General features: G+C 39.0%; 1 protein-coding gene across 13 annotated transcripts in view; it reads right to left on the reverse strand.

The window, feature by feature from the left end:
• Positions 1–11,420, reverse strand: part of LOC106785859 — a 78,899-nt gene extending 67,479 nt beyond the window's left edge. For 6 of the 13 annotated variants that reach the window (XM_014746653.1, XM_014746651.1, XM_014746655.1 and 3 more), the window contains exon 1: positions 8,466–10,067. The gene's annotated coding sequence lies outside the window, so the exon portion shown is untranslated. Of the gene's footprint in view, positions 1–8,465; positions 10,069–10,859; positions 11,084–11,145 lie in introns of those variants that run through there. The other 7 variants (XM_014746657.1, XM_014746659.1, XM_014746656.1 and 4 more) reach the window with 4 other exon arrangements.
• Between the last annotated feature and the right edge of the window lie 3,928 nt (positions 11,421–15,348).

Raw genomic sequence — 15,348 nt, forward strand, 5'->3', positions numbered from 1 at the left:
TAACTATTCGATCATGGTAAAAGTATTACCTATTTGAAATTTATCTATTGCATTTCTTTACGCTAGATTTCTTCTCTTTCCGCTTCTGTGTTTTCTTTTAATATAATTTTACAATATTTTTTTGAAAAGAAAAGAAAGAAAAATAACAGAAAAAGGAAGGTGTTTTGTCTCCGATAGATAAATCGATCGTATACTAAAAAGATTTATTACAACGAATTGTTCGAGATATCGCCTATTATATTATATGAGTTTTATTTTTCACCGTAAATCCGTTGAAATAACATTCAATTGATAACTGAACGTACAAATTCCGTAGATTAAGTTAGTCGTTAATCGTACCGATTAGCCGTAAATTCGCATCATTTTTTCGTGACTCTGAGTCGCAAAGAGTATTCTTTATATATAGACATCTATATATGTATATAGAGAAGCTCGGGTTTATGGAGAGATGAATTTTTGCAGCTTAATCGAAAGTCAGTCGTTATTAAAGCCGTTGGCATCGAATGGGAAACGAGAACTCGCTCGTGTTGACATTTTTCCGCAGTTCTGCGTGATGAATATAATTCCGTTAACAATCGAATCCTCAACGCTTTCGACGCTAAGCGAGAATTTATTTGCATTTCTATACGTATTTCCGTCGATTGATATATCTCGCACGTCGGATGTAATCGCCCCTCCCTACCTAATAGATATAGTTGCAAATATTTAGAAAATTAGTAAGTTGCTATTTCCTTTTGATCAAATCGACGTTAACGAAGATAAAACTCTCATCGTTGGCGAACGTGTTTAACGTAAGGAAAATTTCCTTTCCGAGGAAACGGACCGGATTTTCGTGCCTTTTTAAAAGCAGTTATCGAAAATTTCTCCTTAATGCGCAAATTTCTCTTAAATGTTTCGAAAAGGAAAAATCTTGGCGATTAAATAAGAATAATAGAAACGATTAAAGGAATTCTCGACGTGGAAGTAATAACGTTAGAGGGAAATGAAGAAAATGAGATAGAGAAAGAAATATTATCGACTTTAAATTGCTCGACCGTGCTGCAAACAATGTTCCTAACAACGAACGAAGAATAACGACGTCTTGATGAAAGAAAGAAGTATCACGTGATTACGTATTTTCATTTGACATAATTTACAACGTGTTCCTAAAAAGAAGTTACCCAGCGTTGGGTGTAACTTTAATATAGCTATCAAATAAAAAGTTTTACTTGCCAATGGATCGTAATTCGAATCCAAATTTACATGTGTATCTATTCGGTAGATATATAATATTTTACGATATACTGTAATACTCTTGTCTCATCAAATTTCGTAAAAATAAGATCACTTGGAAAGAAAAATGAAAGGTTTCGTTTTATCGTTCGGTCTTTCGGACTCGATGGTAGACAGCGACACAACTACGCTCAGTGAGTATCCAATTTCAATCGATCATCCATAAATCGTGATCGACGCGTAATACGATACGACGACGAGGCCACGAGCTGATTTCAATTTGTCGAAAAACGCAGCGATTGCTCCAACGTCTCTCTATCTACACGTTCATATATAGTCTATTGTAGATTACTACCATATTAGGCATAGATATCGTATAGGTATCGTATAGGTATATGTACACGTATACGCCTTCGTAACGTTCGGTTAACAAAGCATAAAGTATGTGTAATTATTCTGGCTAGCGATTATCTTGAATTATAGACTATTAAAGGGAGCTTTGTGTTTACGTGGAAGTGCCCTCGAACGAGGATAGGAGGACGGATAAGAAGGCAAAAAAGGAAAAGTATGGAATTGAGATGGATGAAAAAGTACGTATCTCTTTTTTTGAAAATAAAAATGCCAGAAAGAAGAGAGAGAAAATGTTCTAGCCAAAGGCCGGCTATCAAATGGATGTACATACTCGTACATACTCGTATATACGGATATAGGATTTATCACGTACGATAGGCCAAATAGGATATTGTACGTGTTAGAAATCGTACGGTCGTTGACTTCTCCAGTAAAGGTTTCCCTTTGAGAAAGATTACGGTCGTATGTAATCTTCTTGACAAAGGCTACAATTATCTGACACATCAAAGAAATTTTGTTTCCATTTTCCCTCGGGATTGTATTTGATACACGGACGAATCCTAGCGCCAGTCCGTTAATATTTCATAATGCGTATACAAACCGTAGAGCGTGTTTTATTAAAAACGATAGCAAAGGTAGCCGTTTCCTAAATATAGTATGCGAAGAGAGCACTTCATCAGTCGATAACCATGTCGTTCTCGTATTAATAATTTGACGTTATTCCAAATAATCGTCATTTGTTTGTCTCGTCGATAGAAAATTCGATAGTGTGCGTTCGTATGTTTTTTTTATAAAACGCTTGATAAAAATAATAATAGTCACACAGTCCACAAAAAAAGTCGTATTCTTCTATTCTTTTGTTTCCTTTTCGCCTAACTTTCGTGAGCATAGGCGCTTACTCGATCGAAAACAATGATAGCAATAAATTATATGGAAGCTGGATAAAATACGATACCGACAGTAAAAAGACGTTCTTACGGCGTTGGTCAGTGGTCCGAAACGAGGTCGGATTCTCAGTGCCGACGGTACAAGAATCACTGGAAATTGCACATATAAATTTTCAGCTTGACTTTTCACACGTCTTATAGGGATCGTTCACACAAGTACACCTATGTGTACCACGTTACGCCAAGTACGGTAAGTAAAGTCGTATCGATGAAACTCGCTTGTGATCCTCTTATCGCTACGACTTCTTCGCCAGACGCGACAAGTATTGTCGACAAAGTGTTTGTAGAAAACCGTAAGATGGTATTTTCTATCGCGAAATGCTATGTCGACGCGTAGACTGTTCTCTCTTTCTTTTTATATTTTTCTCCTTTTCTCGTTTTCTTTTCTATATCGTCTACGTATGGACCATTAACTCTTTCACGATTGACACGAAAGAATCCTCGATATCGACTACTTCATGCGTGAAAATATTTCTATAATCCCTGTTTCAAGATTTTATCACGTAAAAATATATATATCAATATAATACGATTTATATCATTGGGACGTTTAAGCACGATGTCGAGAAACGACGAAAACAATCTTAACTAATTGTAAGTACGTTGCCTTCTAATATATCGTTTGTTGAAAATGGAGACAGTGTAAAATAATTAACGAGGGATCTAGCAAAGCTCATAATGTGCTAACACGAGCGTCAGTTAATTACAGAGAACGTTATAAGGAACAAGGTGTACCGGTATTTGTATTCGGACCAGTGTGAAATAACGAACGGCGCGTATTGTATTCCCGAACGAATTGATTACGTCGTTTGTCACGTTTGCGCTTTGCTAACTAGTCTCATATGTACACATATGTATATCATGGATGGATGCTTCCATTTTTCCAAAGAATATACTAAACGTTTTTTTAAAAAATACACGAATGTAATATAACCCGCATACAAATTGTTTAAAAAAAAAGACTAAAAAGGCATGTAATTCGAGAGAATTATAAAGGTGAAACGCGCGCAGATGCAAATAAATAATATATTGGAGCAGACGCCAATCGTTGTCATCGTGATCATTTGTTGTTGCATTTAGAGCATATACCCACGAACAATGACTTCGATAACTTGAAAGAGTTCGCATTTCATCATACGACACACTTGCCCTTGTATTTCATTTTTCTCGTTTTTCGATTACGTGCGCATAGTACGTTCTACTCTCTCTTTCTGTTTGTCTCCCTGTGCCAATGTTTCTTCGCGTATCGTTTGACGCGAACGTACTCGTAAATCTGGCCAAGAGAAAGAAAGAGAAAGAGAGAGAGAAAGAAAGAGGAAGCGGGAGAGGAAAGGAGAAAGGGTAAGAAAAAACAGGTGCAAGTTGAAAAGTTAAAAGAGAGAGAGAAAAGATTAAGAGCAAGAATACAATCTGCAAACATACACGATAGAACGCGTGATGCTTCCCTTTGATCTTCGAGTCTGCTTTGCATAGGTACTATTGTTTGTAAGGGTAGTAAAAAAGCAAAACGATAGTAGGAGGAACGAGAGGTGTGAGCAAGCTGGTCGAATAGAGAGAGGATGTCGTTGGTGAGTGAGAAGAAGGGATGCTGACCGGAAAGTATGGTCGTATAATGGGTGGGTCTACGAAAAAGAGACATTTTTGCGGTAAAACAAGGCTGGAGATGGGCTGGAAGAAAAAACAAGAGACGACAAAACTATTGTATGTGAATAAAGTCCTACTGAATTCAGGTCTCTTTTTCTATCTTTCCATTCGTTTTTTCTATTCACATCCTTTTTCATTCTATTGTCAATGAGATACCGGAGGTACTGCTCTCGTACGCTTACGATAACAATAACGGCATGTTTTCGTGAAAAGCTGCGATTAAAAGGTAAAGCCAACGAATCTAGCCTTCTTCCATAGAAAGGGAGAAAAAAAACTAGAAGCGTTTGTGAATTTGCTCGAAGATTCGAGAGCATGCTCGAAAGCGACGTCGATATACGTTTTCCCATTTTTTGTCCTTTTTTTTTACCATCTTTGTCGTCGTCCTTTTCAACGTTCGATGCTGCTATTATTAATCAATCAAATTTGCCCATTTGCGATTTTAATCATCGTTCAATTTTTTCTCATTATTAACAACGCGACCTTCTTAAAACGTCAATCCTATAAGATCCAATTCTCATTCTCTCGCGTCGTTTTTCCGATCCGAGCAACAATCAAAATAAGAATGGAAACGTCATGAATGATGGTCCCTGTATCACGGTCGAGAGATCGATAAGGGGTGACGAATGATACTAAAATTTCTATACGAATGGGTTTAACGATCAATCTTTTTTCTTACAATTAGATATAGATATTTTATGATACCAAGATCGATTTTATAACGCTAGATTACAAAATCTTCTTCTTCTCTCTTTAGTAAATTATAAATCTAACTGAAATTAAGCGAGTACAATATACGGAAAATGCTAAAATTAAAATGGTTCAATTTGACGTCAGCCGGCTCTAAGAGTCGGACGTTTCATTAAGTTCGATCCTCGTTACGTCGCGCGAAGAACGTTTAAGAAATTAAATAAATTTTGTCCTTATGGATTAATAAATTTTAATGGCAAATTTGCGAGTAAAACATCAAACCTTTAACCTATTAAGAAAAAAAGATAAAAATCTGTGGTTAACGATACAACGGATTCTGTATAAATAAGAAATGTCGAATGCGTCGTCCATTTTGCAAATGGAACGAACATTTTTCATTTTCAAATGTTTCTAAACATTCTCCATTATATTATATTTCTAGACTTATCGAGTCGTAGATCAAATGTGAGATGCTGTCGAAAGTTGGCAAACGATTTGAAGATCTTTCGGAGGAAGAGAAACAAAAGTATGTTGGAGGACTATTCGATATCGGATCGACCGAGTCCCATCACGTTCTTCTTCGGTCTATGTGAAAATAAAATGATCGATCGGCCATCCTTAACAGTATAAAGGAGAAGAAGTAGAGGGAAAGATATCGAGGAGTAGGAGACGTTGGTGAAAATTTTCAGTAGATGTCTGATGTGTAACGAGAGCGACGTGCTGCGCCGTTGCGATATCGTATCGGATCTCGTTCAGAGCGAGCGGCCTCTGACGTCAGGATGAGGCTTCTCTAGAGTCGACAACCAATACTGGATAGAGAAAAGAACGAGAGAGGGAGAGAGAGAGAGAGAGAGAGAGAGAATATAGACCGGTGGGTAAAGAAGAAAGGGGCTAAAACTCGATGAGAGTCGAGGCAAACTCGAGTGTCGGTCCGGAAGAGGAGTCAACGACTCGCGAGATCGTGGCATCGATTGCAAATATTTAAAACTCGAGGTCAGAGGCGAGCGAGCTCCACGAAGTAAAGTTTCGTTTTCAGTCAGCTCGACGAATGAGTCAATACTCGGAAAGAGTAGTTAAGGGAAAGGGAAGAAAGACGAGTGCGAACAATCATGCTCCATGTTGAAAAGTGTAACGAATTAACCCGTTATGTGACTCGAAAAAGTCTAATATTACTAAACGTAATTCTATCGTCTCGAATTTTTCCTCGGACATTGATGTTCCGAAGATAAATGATAGTCTTTGGAAAAAGATTCGAGTTACAATCTTAATGGGCTCGAAGGCATTTCGACGTATCGAAATAGATCGTTCAAATCCATGATCCGTTAAGTGTATCGTTCTTTTTTTCCCCTCCGAATGAAATCGTTCGAGATTGTTTTCGCAAGAAAGTAAGCTTTCTCGTTTTTTTGTGTGACGCATGCTTGCACGCACGAACTCCGGGATGACTCGAATAAAGGCTTTAATCCACTTTTCCCTGGCACTGTGCGCGAATTACAATGCGGTCGTTTCGAAAACGATTGGCTAAAACTGACCTTACCAACGAAAGTGATTCATTCAAAGAAATCCGATTTGCTTCGTACACGCTGACGAAGGGAAATAATATACTGTAAGTTTAAAGAGAATGAAAATGATTGTAATTGAGGAGTCTTGAAAAATAAGATGTGGCAAGTTCGAATTATCGATCGATTGTCTCTTTTTAAAATATACATTTTATTGACAAAGAGAGAGAGAGAGAAAGAAATCGTAATAAATAAGTCAAAAACGATCATTGAGAGCCGAAATAATGAGCTGGAAGGTTCAGAGTTAAGGGATTGTGCGATGTTATTGCGTGGCTACGCGAGAGTAAAGCTATCGATTCCAAGCTCGACGAGTAATATTAGCACTCATTTTTGTCATTATGGTAAACATTTTCGTTACGTTTTCCTGACGTTTGTCAATCATTTTGAAAGACTCGAGTTAAGCGTCATAAGTCGATTGCTAATGATTTATTTCAAAGGTAATGAGGGATCCATCGTTGAGCGATCCTGTCGTTGCCAATTATCTTATAGAAATCCTCTCGAGAAAAGTCGTTTGAGCACGCATAAGTCAGTGGTAAACGTGCAATAGGCAAAATATGCCAACAAGTGTTTTTGGCACGAATAAGCACGTTTTTCGTCGAGGCAAGAATTCTTGGCGATACTTCTGCTATGACTCGAGAACAATTGTGCCATACGTCACGCGAGTTTAAATTACTACGATACCTCGCTAACTGTTAAAAGATTGGACAAGAAATGAAATTTCGAGGATTCGTATTTTATTTGATAAACTAGCAAATCGACTGGAAGAAAAGACTGAGAATGAGATAAAGATTCTTTACGATTAATGAAAGAAAAAAATAGGTTCGGTCGGCGAATGCAAACACGAGGATAACTATTTCTTATTTGCCTTTGTTGTCACTCGGATTAACTGGAAATATTCAAAAGAGAATCGCGTAGAACGAATATACTTAATTGTAAGTATCTTTTTCAGTTTGAATCTAAACGAAAGATTCTTGGTAATGGTACAAAGCTACATTCTCTTTTTTACCCTAGCATTATATCCTTCGAGTAGGTACACGTTGCTCGACGATAAAAGGAATTAAACGAGTCCCTTTCGAAAGCGTTCTCGTTTCCGATTGAGCCGAGTTAAATCAGTTGGAAATACTTGTGTACGCCTTTCTTCCCGTTCCGCTCTCTTCTTTGTCTTTTAATAAAGAACAGAGAGAAAAGAGAAAAAGCGAGGAAAAAATAAAAAGATAGACGATAGAGTGAAATATCGCTTTTGACCCCCAACAATAGGTCATATTCGTTTTTTGAGCGAAAGAAACGATGTGGAACGAATCGTGCAACGAAATAGAACAAACAGATGGACCGAGTTTCGTAAGTTTTTTTCTATACATCGACGAGTTATCGTCCACTGTATTATTTGCTTCCTGCACTAGGCGTGGAACAATGTAAAAAACGATAAATATGTTGAACGCACGGGATCGATATATCTACAACTAGTCCGATACACTAATCCGATACTAGCCGTGAAAATGAAGGCTTAATCGAATAAACAGGTGGAGATTTTAATTGAATTAAAGAATTCGCATCAACGTTAAAAAAGCGTATCTTCTTACCAAATGGAAGAAAACTTTACGTAATTGAATTGTTCCGCGAACGCCAAGGACCACATTAATGCGATACCAGATATCTAGTATATATTTTTTTATCTCTTACATCGGTAAATATAGCTTCATTACGTTGCGTAATCATAGGAAGGCTTAACATCCGAAATACGAAAACTATTGGAAAGTGTTATCGTATACCTTGTTTTTCCGACGCGTTTTCGTTACACTCTTGAAGAAGATAGTATGGAAGTGGAATGAGGAACGACTCGATAGTATCTTGAACGTGTTTGATATACGTACAACGAAACAACAAAACACGTTAAATTCTATCGAAGCGTATTCCGTGTTCGATAGGTGATTCACAGAAGGAGTCTTGAAACACTTTAGAGAAGACTCTCGGTGAGTCTGAAGTTTAATCTATCCTGGAGGATGAACCATGGAAATTGATCAGCACCATCGCCGGAATCGCTTGATATTAATTAAATCGTTGCTCTTACCTCTGATACGGCACGAGAGATTATATTACTTTCCTATCGGAAGAAGAATGTATTAACGATGAATTAAAACAGGTACGACACTATCATCAAGCGTGCTTCTCGAGTCACTGCACCTCGCGTATATGCATATTCATATTTAGGCCGTTCACCGCTCTTTCGTTGTCGACGTTTCCTTTTTTCTCTCCTTTGTACCTTCACCTTTTTTCACTTTGTTTTTTTTCTTTTTTCTTTTTTTTTATCTATAAGAGGTAGATCAAATAGAGACCATAAAGAGGAATCAGCTTAAAACATATACAATAATCGAACGTCGAAAGTCGAAGCGAACGATTTAATAGTATAATTGACAAAATTCGTTTTGGTCGTTGATCATCATCAATCAGGCTATTCTTTTCTTTATTTTTCTTCGCAAAGCCGATGACGCGATCGTACGCACGTATATACGTATACGCAAATAACGTTGATATAGATTCTAAAGATATTCGAGTTTACACTCCGAAACACGCATGAGATTTAAACCATTTGGTAAACGATGTGTATAGTGTATATATATATCATATTGTAATTTGTATGCCTATAATATTTCATATGTATATATATATGTATATATATATTTCTTTTCTTTCTATTCTCTCTTTTTCTCTTCTTCACGTTAGGTCATCGAAGAGTAGATAATGATAACACACGATAAAACACACAGGCGCACGCGCTCGCACGCTCTTACATGCACGTACACCGTCGCGAATTCGCGTGCGCCTGGAATGAAATTCAATTTAAATCCTCTCGCTTTCGGGTCGATATGTCACGTGATATATCCACTATCTTCCACTCTAGTATCCATCTTTTTACGAGAAAGAAAGATTTCTTTGCTGCTTCTTTTCTTTCTGTTTCTTCCACTTTAACGTCTCTTCTTTCTTCTTCTCCACCTTTCTCGTGAATGCGATTTCGTGACTCGGTATGATCCACGTTTCGAGAAGAACCACGAGTAATGGTAATAATAAGAAAGATAATGATATTAACGATGATAATAGAAGGATACGAGTCGTCGACGAGGCTGCTACCACGTTAGAGGAAATAAAGAAATTTTTCCAGTCCACTTAAACTTTATTATGCTTCTTTTTCTCGCAGGTTGCTTCTCACTGGAAAAGTTTAAATCGTCACCGGTGGATCACGTTTCCGGTGAAACAGAACACGTGACGCGCGCACTAACTTTTTCTTCTTCCCTCTTTCTCTCTCTCTCTCTTTCTCTCTTTTTCTTTTTTCGAGTTGTTTTCTATCAATCATTCATTTGCAACAAAAATTACATTTCGCCGTTTACAAGGCACATCACGTTCGCTAAATTTTAAACTCGATCGTTTGTCGTCTCCAGTTATTTCTTGGTTTTTATTCAACGTACTATAGAAATTTTCGATTCGTTTACACGCTCTCCCTAGAGATTATCAAAGTTCAAGAGCGTACGAGTTCGAGGCCCGTTGTGCCAAGGACGATTAATCATTCGGACAATGGACACTTTCTCAATGAGAGTCATGTACGATTCCCGGTCGATAGTTCACGATCAGATTTTCTTTGTAATAAGTTTTTATCGAGAAAAGCAAAGAAAAAAATAAGAGAGAAAGAAAGAGAGAGGGAGAGAGAGAGAGAGAGAGAGAGAGAGAGTGGAAGAAAGAGAAAATTGTGAAACTCTTGGTAGGTAAAGCTGATTAATTAAATTGGAGGAAAATTAAGAATAAGTAAAGTGGATAAAAAAGAGATGAATTTTTGTCACGTTGTCATCCCGCAAAGTGAAACGAACGAACGTTAACTTATATTAGTTGTCAAAAAGGGAAGAACGAGTTGTTTTGAAAGCAGAAATTGAAGAATTCTGGTGTGCCACGTTAACTAACACGTTTAACCGTTAGGCGTTAGCCGATGAAAAAGAGTAATCGTTATTCGCGCGAAGAATAAATCGCGCGTAGGCCACGGCAACGGCAACCGGCAACGGCAACCGGCTACGGTAACCGGCCACGATAACCGGCCGCCGACCTTCCCGACATATTTTCCCTCGGCATTTCCACGTTTCCAGGAGGACAGAGGAGCACGCTACTCGATCGATTTCGCCCTCGCCGCTGGAAACGAACGCTCTCTTCGCGAGCGTAGAATTCCGACTGTTTCCACGTAGATTCCGAAGCATTCCGAGCGAGTAAGGGGACGTTGCCTAATTTTCGCTTCCTAATTTAGCGAGAGATTCCGATCGTAGTCACGAACATTCATCGATTATCTTCTCCCAGTTTGTATCACACTAGTCTCGCGAACATTCGCGGTAATTCCTTGATTTTGTTGAAAAAGAAAAAAAAGAAAAAAGCTTTTTGTTTTGGAAGTAGCGGTAACCAGGATGGTAGGGACAAGTGTCGACGATACCAGTATTTTCTTTTTCTTTCCACTCGATTTCTCGCGAAAACGCGCGGTTCTTGATGCGGCGCGTGCTTCGCGTACTTGGACGACAACGTCCGTATGACTACGACCGTGTTCGGCAGCACTGTGCCGTATAGCGGTGACGCGAGCTTGCCACACGCACCCTCATACACACGTACACACACTCACATACGCCTGAAATCGGCACGCTTCCGCCCTCTTTGCCCCTACACTTCCTTTACCCTTTCTTTTTACCCATTTATTCATCTCTCTTTCTCTCTCTTCCTCTAACCTGTGGTTTGCGCGAGCGCGAGCGCGCAATTTTTACCGAGAGAACACCACCGAACGTCGCTCCTTGAAATATAAGAAAGGAAGAAGAAAAAGCAAAGAACTAGAAGTAAAGACCTGAAGCAGAAGGAGTAGGAACGAGGGAGGTAGGAGAGGAGGACGAGGAAGAGGAAGCTCGGAGACGCACGCACTACTACGGCCAGCCGTGTAGGCCGCGTCAAGCACGGCTTTCTCTACTGCCGGCTGGCACAACGTGTACGTCGCTACTAGCCTACTCTGCTCTCCCTCCTTCTCTCTCTCTCACTCTCTCTCTCTCTCAATCGGACGACTCCCCTCAAGAGTTTCCACCCTTTTCTCTCTCTCTCTCTCTCTCTTTCTCTCTTTCTCTTGCCCCCTTTTGTATTTCCACCCCTCTCTATTTTTCTCTCCTTCTCTCTCGTTCCATTGGGCACGGGTACCTGGCCAAACCCACCCACTGGCCGATCAACCTTTCGAGAGCGCACCACCATCGTTCTCGGCTTTCCCGCTATGGCGCATGACCCAGGGCCGTATCGGTGCTTATAATCAGCCTGGATTTCTACGATCTTTCCTATTGTTTCTCCTATCCCTCTATTCAATTCGATCATTCGATGATGGAAAATTTGTTTTATTATCTCTTTTCTCTTTCTCTAATAAATGTATAATGATTTAAAATAATTCATATAATAACATATTTAGTTTTTTAGTCAGTTTTAAAACGAATAGCAGTTAATAAACGGTAAACGAGAGATAACGAGATACTGCGGTGTCGGTCGTTCGTGAATAAATAAATAATTTGTTCGCTTCGCACGAGGGTTCGTTGACATCAGCGAAATTTACGTCGCAACACGGACAGCCTTGTTGGTAGAGCGCATGACACAGTGCCGTACCGATCTTCCTTTAGTCTCCTTTTACATGCCTCTCCCGAGCGCTATTTCAGTTTCACGAGGAAAGCGGGAACGAAAAATGATCCGAGTAATGTACATTAGCTTGGACGAATAGTTGAAGCGAGCTCGAGAGTCCGCGAACATTAAATGTTTCGATGCTGCCACTAATAGTAGACGGTACTCGCTGCGCTAAGTAAAAAGGATGTTCTTTTCATGATAGTAAAAAAAAGACAATCTTTTTCCGACAACCTATTCAACCGCGTGCTTGACAAATTTGAATACTTAAAAATTTGAAAACATATGTATTATATTATCCGTTTATAGCGTTTATAATCTTCCCATTTCTATTTGCAGATTTTGTTTGTCATTAGTAATAAAAAAGTACTCCTTGTCCTAGAGTTATTAAATATAATTAAAAAGAAGATATTTTTCTATTTGCCCTTCCGGCTATAGCGAAAAGTTTTCTCACTATAAAAAGTCTCTTGAGAAATACGTGTCTTTTCTCTCTCTTTCTTTTCCCCTTCGATTGGAGATCGCAAAAATGATAGAACGCTTAGTAGCTTTCGTCACGTATATAATCCATTCAATGATATTGGCAAGAGCGTAAACTGTGAATGAACGAATCATAGTATCGCCTGGTCACCGTTGATGGCCGATTAGGTTCCACGTGATAAATCGACGCGACTATATTCTACGTTCTCTCGAGGATACACGTTTTTCGAAGAAAAGTATCGTTTGTTGGGAAAGAAACGAGCGCCAGAATGAAAACGAAAACGGAATATATGAACGTAGAAGGTCGTTGGAAAAGAGAGCTGGTTGGACCGTGTATATCTGAGCGTATCAGAGGGAAAGAGTGGTAGTAACTACCACATCGTATACCCCCGGCACTCTATATTGATTTTCCTGGAGGATGGTGTAGACGAAGAAACGAGAAAAGCAGCCAGAGAGAAGGAGAGAGAGAGAGAGAGAGAGAGAGAGAGAGACAGACAGAGACAGAGAGAGACAGATAGTAGTGGAAGTGGAAGCGTTCCTCGCTCTTAGCCACCGAAGGTAACCTTTGAGGTTGAGTTCAAGGAAGATGGCGGAGCAAGCATTGCATACCGGTCGGTATAAATACTACAGTGTAAGGATAAATTTGATGAAGGAATTTATAAAACGTCAAGGGTAAAGCCTTTAAACATTATAAAGTGCTTTGAGAACCATACGGATAAGATAGAAGTTTAAAATAAAAGCAATTTGCATAAATATCGATAATGCGATTTGAAAAGTATACTGCAATTACTTTAACGTATCGTATTTCCGTGTTACCGAAACTAAACGTTTTTCTAGCACGTGCTTCGACCGCGTCTATTACTATAGTATATCCTATTTGCTATTCGAAATGGTCGACTTACGGGTCTCAAGTTTCTTCGTATGAGTACATATTACGTTAATGTTGTAATTTTTCTTCAAACGAATCGTTTTGCTATAACTTTTTTTTTTATGAAAAAAACAACCTACACACGATCAGAAAATAATTACTTACTCGGTAGGGAGATCGGCGATAACATTGGAAGGTGAGATACGGAAGAAACAACGTGCTTCTCTATCGCGTAAAATCGTGTTTCCATGGTATTGATGAAAAAACATACTAATCTATATGCTCGGAGAATTATCGGCATATGCAACTAGAAATATCTCTATTTGCTGAGATCTTTAAAAGTGGTTCCATACGGTTGTTCGAGCTGGCCTACTTTTTATGCCGCTCTCAATGTGTGTACATATGTACATCCCGGCTACTCTTCTTTGTATAACTATCTATTTCCAAGGTGCGAATGTGTGCGCGCATGAACGAGTATCGCAAAAGGGTGCGTTGCCTCTAACTATTTTGCCCGATCAGATTTACATGGCAAAAAGAGATGCACGTGGGTTCATGAAAATTCCTTCCACAAATCCGAATGTCCCTATCGAGTGTCCTATAGAATGTCCTATCGAATGTCCTATCGGATGTCCTATCAAATGTCCTATCTTATTCTTCTCTACCACAAGCTTACGGATCCGCCAAAGGATATCTACGACAAATATCTCATGCTTTTTTTTTTTTTTTAATCATATTTGCATGTATTATACAGTTTAAATGAGTTATCTATTAAATAACTAATGTACCGTAATACTAACTCATTTGTTTGGAAGAGAAAGCAACGCGCGCAAATCGTCTTGGTGGAAAAGAGACAACTATTTATCGTTTCGATTTATTTTCGGTGTGACCCTCGAACGACCATCCGTCGATTACGCCAGGGATCGTAATCGGAAGCAATAGAACAACCAAGAAAGGGCTCATTTTTTTTCTTCCCCATGGATCAGTCCAAATGACGCTCAGGAAGAATAAAATACAAAGAAGGTCGTACGAGAGCGTGGTAGATTGTCCAAAGAAATAGAAGAGGATATAATAAAAAGATATAGGCATCGTTCGATTAATGCTGAGAATATTTTACTTTTGTATAGGACGAAAGGAGCTTTATCTTTTTTACGCGAAAGGATCGATATAGTTGCTCGATGAAACGATATTAATGAAAGGAGAATAAACAATAGACTGTAGGTTAATATTTTTCTCTCTTTTTGTTATTTTTGTTCGTATTTGTCGCAACGACCGCGACATCCCGCAGCGTGCTCGAGTCTATCGCGAACATTGCATGGGGAATAGTAGCAAACCCGTTCGTGCACGATCTACGATGCACGATGCACGAGGCACGATGCACGATGCACGATGTAGAAAGCACGAGACACGAAGGAGATGTTCGTTTAAGCGAGCAGGATGCGCGTTGCACATGCGTGCATGCACGGATCGTTACCGAAATTAGAATAACGACCCCTTCCCCTGCCCCCCCCCTGGGCCACAGCCACGCTTTTTTCTTATTAGTCTAAAAAGAGTCTAAGAAATAAGTACTCGCCCGTTCTTACCAACTTTTTCTCTTTCTTTCTCGTCTGGAGGTAATAATCCTGGAGGATAAAGTAAAGTTACGATAGCAAAGATCGTGGAAGGAAATTTTGATCAAAGGGATTCGATGCGTATAATTATAACGTCATGACGAGCGTTTCTCTTCGATAACTCATTACTCGATAATCTGTGTTAAGAGAGAATGTAACTTAAAGTTCGACTAATACTAGCAGTGGCAATCGCACTTTTCCAACATAGAAAATATAAATTCTGTACGAATCCGAGACGCTCTTATTTTTATTCACATTTTGAGTACACATTGGAGTAATAGTACGCACAGGGAAACTTTTCACTCTCCGCAAGAAATAATACAAACCCGAAAAGT

This window comes from Polistes canadensis, unplaced genomic scaffold, assembly GCF_001313835.1.
Source record: "Polistes canadensis isolate GaletaPanama2010 unplaced genomic scaffold, ASM131383v1 scaffold_58, whole genome shotgun sequence".
Taxonomy (NCBI): Eukaryota; Metazoa; Arthropoda; class Insecta; order Hymenoptera; family Vespidae; genus Polistes; species Polistes canadensis.